Genomic DNA, 8,647 nt, shown 5'->3' on the forward strand with positions numbered 1-8,647 from the left:
CCTAGGATGGATCGAGAATTTCGACCGATGAGCTTCTTCCATCAAAATGGTACGCGTCCCTCCCACAAACGGCACCCAAATCCGCCCCTAAAATGTCATAAGCCCCCGACCATCGGTAACAAACTCTGATACCAACCCTACCACTCACTCTTTCTTCTAGTTCTCCGACCTCACGGCCTCAGCCTGTGCTCCACGAATGGTGTCCAACATCGGAGCCATCACGGTCAAACGCAAACATACACCTCGCAATAGGGCGCTCTCCGTCCTGCGACTCAGGGCGTCGGCTACCACATTAGCCTTGCCCGGATGGTACAAGATCTCATAATCATAATCCTTAACTACATCCAATCACCTCCTCTACCGCATATTTAGGTTGGGCTGATCCATCAAATATTTCAGGCTCTTATGGTCCGTGTATATCGTACACCGAACCCCATACAGATAGTGACACCAAATCTTGAGGGCGAACACCACTGCCCCCAACTCTAGGTCATGGGTGGGATACCTCATCTCATGTGGCTTTAGCTGCCTCGATGCGTATGCTATCGCATGCTCTCTCTGCATCAGCACCACTCCCAACCCCAAGATCGATGCGTCACAGTATACCACAAAGTCCTCCATTCCCTCCAGGAGGGCTAACACCGGGGCCTCGCATAACCTTTGGTGAAGCGTCTCAAAGGAGGTCTGCTGCTTGGGGCCCCATGAAAAAGCGACACCCTTCCAGGTCAATCTGGTGAGTGGCACTGCGATCATAGAGAAATCCTTGATAAATCTCTGATAATAACCGGCCAACCCTAGAAAACTCCTGATCTCGGAGGGTGACCTCGGCACCTCCCAACTCATCACCGCCTCAACTTTGGCCGGGTCAACCAATATCCATTTCTGGTTAACGAGATGTCCCAGGAACTGGACCTCTCGCAACCGGAAATCAAACTTGGAGAATTTGGCATAAAGCCTCTCCGATCTCAGAACTCTGAGGATCTCCCTCAAATGCTCCTCATGCTGCTCTCTAGATCTCGAATATACCAAGATGTCATCGATGAATACAATCACTGACCGATCCAACATCGGCTTGCACACTTGGTTCATGAGATCCATGAACACTGCCGGCGCATTGGTGAGCCCGGAAGGCATCACCACAAACTCGTAATGCCCATAACGCGTCCTAAACGCTGTTTTCTGAATGTTCTCATCTCGCACCCTTACATGATGGTATCCAGACCTCAAATCGATCTTGGAGAACCAAGATGCTCCCTGTAACTGATCGAACAAATCGTCGATCCTCGGCAACGAGTAACGGTTCTTGACCATCAGCTTGTTCAACTCCCGGTAATCAATGCACATCCGGTGTGAACCATCCTTCTACTTGACAAAGAGGATAGGCGCTCCCTACGGCGAGCTGCTCGGCCGAATAAACCCCTTTCCCAACAGCTCCTGAAGCTGTGAGGACAACTCTTGCATCTATGAAGGTGCAAGGCGATAAGGCACCTTGGCAATGGGCGCGGCTCCCGGAACCAAATCGATACTAACTCCACTTGCCTCACGGGAGGCACACCCGACAACTCCTCTGGAAAGACATCTGGGAACTCACGCACTATCGGAACCCCCTCCACTGACCTCGACCTCTCGGAATCAACCCGCATATCCATCACGTACGCCACAAAACCCTTACAGCCCTGCTGTAGACACTGCCTCACCCTAGCGGCTGAACAAAATGCTGATCCAGAACGGGTACCCTCGCCGTACACCATAATAACTCCCCCACTAGGGTCTCGTATGGTCACCAGTTGTCGCTCGCAGTCGATAACTGCACCGAATCTGCTCAACCAGTCCATGCGCACAATGACACAGACATTCCCCATCGCAATAGGAACCAAGTCAATCGGGAACTCCACACCGAAAATCTCGAATACACACCCGCGGATCACCTTTGTGGCATATATCACCCTCTCATCAGCTATGGAAACTCTCAGAGGCCGACTTAGTGCCTCGCGACTGACACTAATATGCTGACTAAAAGCCAAAGATACAAAAGACCGACTCGCACCCGAGTCAAATAACACCAAGGCAGGTACAAAATTCACAAGAAAAGTACCTACACGTAACATAATATAAGCATAATATCTCAATCATCAAAATGAATACACGAAAGAATACATACCAGCCACGACATCGGGTGCTGCACGGACCTCCTCCACGGTCAACTGAAAGGCTCTCCCTCGTGCCCTCGGTGCCTCGGCCTTCACTGACCGACTCTCGGTAACTCTGATGGCGGCAAGGCAGATCCCTAAGGTGCTCCCTGAGCTGATCCCCGCAACTGCGGACACTCCGCCTTCCGGTGTCCGGTCTGGTTGTAGTAAAAACATACTGCAAACCCCTTGGGGCAGTCCTTGGCCATATACCCCTCCTTGCCACATTTGTAGCAAGATCCAGCTCTACATACTCCATCATGACCCTTTCTGCACTTTCCACAAGTGCGGCCCTTCTGGCTCCCAGATTTGGGATCAGCGGGCTTGGCCCGCTTGGCTGCCGGCTGGGACTGTGCCGGTTGCCGATCCCTCCCCTGAGACTCTGCCTCCTCCCTGGCCTGAGTCTCTAGCTCAATCTCCCTCTTCCGAGCATTTGCCTGAAGCTCGGCAAATGTCTGGTACGAGGAGTTCGCCACGAACTCCCAAATTTCTCGCCTCAAAATACTCAAATATCGGCTCATGCGTGCCTGCTCAGTGGACACGTGCTCAGGGGAGAATATCGCCCTCTCGTGGAACATCCTGGTAATCACCGTAACAGACTCAGTACCCTGCTTGAGGGTCAGAAACTCTTGGGCCAAACGCTCCCTCTCCAACTGGGGATCATACTTATCTCGGAACATGGCAGTGAACCTCTCCCAGGTCACTACCGCAAGCTCAGTAGGCGAAAAGTGCGCTATCACAAACTTCCACCAGTCTATCGCTCCCAAGCGAAGCTGGTTCAGCGCGAATCGAACTCTAAAATGCTCAGGAGATGAGCAAGTGAAGAAACACCCCTCTATGTCTGAAATCCACCTCATAGCCGCCACCAGGTCCTAAGTCCTGTCAAACTCTGGCGGTTTCGTGTTGCTGAACTCCCGGAATAGCAAAACATCACCACCCTGCGGCCTCGCAACAACAATAGCTGCAGTGGCCGCCGTAACAGCAGCCTCGGAAAGAGCAGCATAATGCTCGTCGAAAGTCTCAATCAGCGTGGTCTTAATAGACCCGAACATCTCTAGTATCTCTGCCCTGATGGCCGCAGCCACCTCCTCGTGGATGATCCGGCGAATCTCCTCATCACTAGCCCCACTGCTCTCTAGTATAAGACGTGTCCTCACCATGGCCTACCTCTGAAATACAACATACGATAAATTAGAATCCATTCGAGCAAACTCATACTCGACAACTCTTCCCTCCTTGATCCTTGGCATCCGAAGGTTCTTACTTGAACTGTACACTGCCCCGGTGCTTTCAGTAGTACGGGCCCAATACTACTGTCCACACCGTTTCAGTATACACCCCAAATCCTCCTCTTCGGATCCCAAATTCCAAGTACTCTATCACTCTCTAACAAATCTCTCATAAGATCCTCGCTGCTACCTATTCAATCTCAAGCATCTCATAGCAGCTCACCTCTCCCTAGGATAACGCATCACAAATCAGGGCACTCTAGTCCTAATAGGAATACCTAGCCTACTCTAGCAATAGAATACATCATATCAATCTCATAAACATATAATATAAGGGTATTTTTGGAAATCACCGTTCGGGTGCTGACTGATCGTACACACGTTTCTACTATGAGTTTCTCTAAAAATCTTTTACTTCTTTTAGAAAATTTGGTTCTCTTTTGAAAATATTTTCCAAATCCTCAGTTTGAGTTCAAATACTCTGATACCAAGGCTCTGAGACCAACTTGTAACACCGTAAATTTCAAAACAATTTTTTGCATTTTATAAAAACATAATTCATTTAATATTTGTAAAAACACATGTTTGAAATACAATTCATGTCATACAAAAATCCCAAGATCTCATAACATAAAATCCCGAGTGTGTGTATGATCAAGCCGGCGCCTTCCCACAGTCGTCACTAGTACCTGAAACAAATAACACCTAACACTGTAAGCAAAAAGCTTAGTGAGTTCCCCAAAATACCACATATAACACATATTAGCCACTCGAGGCTATAACTATGTGGGTCCGTGCACCCAAACTCTGTGAACCCTCAGGTTCTAACTCTGTAAACATGCACAGCATAAATCACATAGAATAATGCAGCGCAACACATAACACATATATAGCATACAAGCACTGTATCACATAACTCTAGTTACCTACTCAAGGTAAAGTATAGTGAGAAGACTCACCTCATGTATCTCGATAACTCGCAAATCCCTGGAATCACTCGTGCTCAATCCCATGCACTATAATCTTCCTATAATACAATATATATCTCTAATTAGCACTTTTACAACTAAGGTTGACTAGCCCTATCAAGTCAACATTGGTCGACTCTGGTCAATGGTCAACTTTGACCGGACTCGGCGAGTGCATCAAAGCGACTCGGCGAGTCTATACGCTTTCACTAACTCCTTCGAATCCTCCCTTGGCACGTCGAGTACTTCCCTAACTCAGCGAGTTCCACCAGCCATGAATCGCAGGGCAACCACGACTCAACTCGCCGACTCTCATGAACAACTCGGCGAGTTCCGGCTTGACTCAACCCCATACTGACTCTCCCTGACTCACTGGGTTATCCCCCAACCCGGCGAGTCTACTAGCTGAACACTTTACGTGAAACCCCAACCGTACTCGCCGAGTCCCAAGAACAACTTGGCGAGTTCATGCCATGCACAAAGTTTATTGACCTTCTAAGGTCAGATCTGCTTTCCCAAACCATAAATCTGACCTTCCCAAGCATGAATGTCACGTAAAGTTCGAAGCTTGATGCTTGTATGACCCCCCACAAGGCATCTAAAGGAGATTTGGTCTCAAAATAACCACCTAGGTCCAATGACTCCATAATAACCCAAAAAGCTCCAATGGTTAAGGTCTCTAGACCTCTTTGAGTCCAGATCCAAGGCACAAACTCAAAGAGGGACCATTTGCTTCACATAATCACTCTCCAAAGGGGTTATAAAACCCTAACTCTAAAGATCAACCCTATAACTGAAGGAGATTCAAACCATTACCTCAAAAGGAAGCCTCTGGACTCTGGATCTGCTAAAATCTCACCTCCTCCTTGCTCTTGCCACCTTCCTCCTGCTAAGCAAAGAATACAAAGGCCCAAAAGTCACTTACTCTCTCCCAAAATGAATTAGCTCTCCTAGGGTTCTCTCAAGGGACTGGTAGCCGCAATGGGAGGTTATAAGTTCCCTTTAATAGGCTCCAAACCCGGGGAATTAGGGTTTCATTAAACAGCGTGGACTCGCCGAGTCCAGATGCGAACCTTGTCCAAAATCGCGATCCTACTCGGCAAGTTTGAGCTCCAACTTGCCGAGTCTCCTCACAAAATACCAAAAATGAAAGAATGAATAATACCTAGAAATTCGGGCTGTTACACTCCTTTTTGCGGTTCTCTAGTTTCACGGCCTCTGCTTGGACCCCTCCAATGGTGTCCCACACCAGAGCCATCACTGTCAATCTCATGCAAACATCTCGTATCGGGGCACCCTCCGCCCTACGACTCAGGGCATTGGCTAAAACATTAGCCTTGCCCGGGTGGTATAGGATCTCGTAGTCGTAATCTTTTACCACATCCAACCATCTCCTCTGGCACATATTCAGGTTAGGCTAATCCATCAGGTACTTCAAGCTTTTGTGGTCCGTGTATATGGTACACCGAACCCCATACAGATAGTGACACCAGATCTTGAGGGCGAACACCACTGCCCCCAACTCTAGATCGTGGGTGGGATACCTCGACTCATGAGGTTTCAGCTATCTTGATGCATATGCTATCACATGCCCCCTCTGCATAAGCACCGCTCCCAACCCTGATATCGATGCATCACAGTACACCAAAAAATCCTCCATCCCTTCTGGGAGTGCGAGCACAGGAGCTTCGCACAATCTCTGGAGAAGTGTCTCAAATGAGGTATGCTGCTCTGGACCCCATGAAAAAGCAACACCCTTACGTGTCAAATTGGTGAGTGACACGACGATCTTATAGAAATCCCTTATAAATCTCCGATAATAACCAGCCAACCCAAGGAAACTCCTGATCTCGGTATGTGACCTCGGCACCTCCCAACTCATTACCACCACGATCTTTTCCGGATCGAACAATATCTACTTCTGCTTAACGAGGTACCCTAGTAACTGGACCTCCCGTAACCAAAACTCACACTTGGAGAATTTGGCTTAAAGCCTCTCCGATCTCAAAACTCCTAGGATCTCCCTCAAATGCTCCTCATGCTGCTCTCTGGATCACGAATTCACCAAGATATCATCAATGAATACGATCACCGAATGATCCAACATCGATCTGCACACCCTGTTCATGAGATCTATGAATGTTGTGGTGCATTGGTGACCCGAAAGGCATCACCACGAACTCGTAATGCCCGTAACGAGTCCTGAACACTATCTTTTGGATATCTTCATCCCGAACCCTCATCTGGTGATATCCCGACCACAAGTCTATCTTGGAGAACCAAGACGCTCCCTGCAATTGATCGAATAGATCGTCGATCCTTGATAACGGATAACGGTTCTTGACCGTCAACTTGTTCAACTCCCGGTAATCAATACACATCCGGTGTGAACCATCCTTCTTCTTGACAAAAAGGATCGGCGCTCCCCAAGGTGAGCTACTCAGTCTGATAAACGCCTTTCCCAGCAGCTCCTGAAGCTGCGAGGATAACTCCTGCATCTCAGGCGGCGTAAGGCAATAAGGTGCCTTGGCAATAGGTGCCGCCCCTGGTACCAAGTCGATACGAAACTCCACCTGCCTCTCGGGACGCACACCCGGTAGCTCCTCGGGGAAAACATCAGGGAACTCATGCACAATCGGGACCTCCTCAATCGAACTTGGCCTCCTAGCGGCCACTCACATGTCCATCACATAGGCCACAAATCCCCTACAACCCTGCTGTAAACTCTGCCTCGCCCTAGCAACTGAACAAAATGCTGACTCAGGATGGGTACCATCACTGTACACCATAAGTACTCCCCCACTAAGGTCTCAAATCGTCACCAGCTGACGCTCGCAGTCTATAATAGCTCCAAATTGGCTCAACCAATCCATGCCCACTATTACACATATGTCCCCCATTGCAATCGGGACTAGATCGATCGGGAATCCCACACCAAAGATCTCAGGTCTACATCCTCGAATCACCTCCGTGGCATACACTGCTTGCTCGTTAGCTATAGAAACTCGCAGAGGTTGACTCAAAGCCTCTCGACAAATATTGATATGACGACTAAAAGCTAACGACACAAAAGATCGACTCGCTCCCGAGTCAAATAGCACTAAGGCGGGTACATAATTCACATGAAAGGCACCTACTTATAACATAATATAAGCATAATATCTCAGACTCAAATAAATAGAGAGAATAATACATATCGGCCACAACGTCGAGGCGCTGCGTGGACCTCCTCCGCTGTCAACTGGATGGCTCTCCCACAAGCCTTTGGTGCCTCGGCCTTCACTGGCCGAACCTCGGTAGCGCTACCAGCAGGCGCATATCCCTATGCTGATCCCTAATGTAGCTAAGGGCACTCGACCTTCCGATGGCCGGTCTGATTGCAATTGAAGCAAACAGAAAATCCCTTGGGGCAATCCCTCGCGATATGCCTCTCCTTCCCGCACTTGTAGCATACTCCTGCCCTGCACGACCCCGCGTGACTCTTGTCGGACTTCCCACAAGTGTGGCCCTTCGCGCTCCCAGATCTCGAATCAGCGGGCTTGGCCCGTTGGCCGCCGGCTAAGACTAAGCCGGCCGTTGATCCATCCTCTATGACTCGGCATCCTCCCTGGACTGAGTCTCCAACTCAATCTCCCTCTTCCGGGAATTTTCCTGAAGCTCAGGAAATGTCCGGTAAGCCGAGTTCGCCACGAACTCCCGAATATCTCTCCTCAGAATACTCATATACCGGTTCATGTGAGCCTACTTGATAGACACCTACTCAGGGCAAAACATCGCCCTCTCATGAAACTTCCGCGTAATCACAGTAACTAAATTAGTACCCTGCTTGAGGGTTAAAAACTCCTAAGCCAGTCGTTCCCTTTCCATAGGGGGAACGTACTCATCTTGAAACATGGTGGTGAACTTTTACCATGTTACCTCAGAAATCTCCGCCAGAGTGAAGCTCGCCGTCACAAACTTCCACCAATCCTTCGCTCCCAAGTGAAGCTGGTTCAGAGCGAACCGTACTCTTAAGTGCTATGGACATGAACACGTGTAGAAACATCCCTTGATGTCATAGATCCACCTCATCGCAGCAATCCGGTCCTGCATCCCATCGAACTCTAGTAGATTCGTGTTGCTGAACTCCTGAAACAACAACGAGTCACCTCCGTGAGGTCTAGCAGCAGCAACAGCAGCCGTAGCTGCAACAGCTGCAGCCTCAATCACTGCTGCATATCGCTCGTCAAAGGCCTTAATCAATGTGGTCTTGATGTCCCCA

The sequence above is a fragment of the Lactuca saligna genome, chromosome 5 (genome assembly GCF_052625555.1).
Source record: "Lactuca saligna cultivar CGN05327 chromosome 5, ASM5262555v1, whole genome shotgun sequence".
In the NCBI taxonomy this organism is placed as follows: domain Eukaryota; kingdom Viridiplantae; phylum Streptophyta; class Magnoliopsida; order Asterales; family Asteraceae; genus Lactuca; species Lactuca saligna.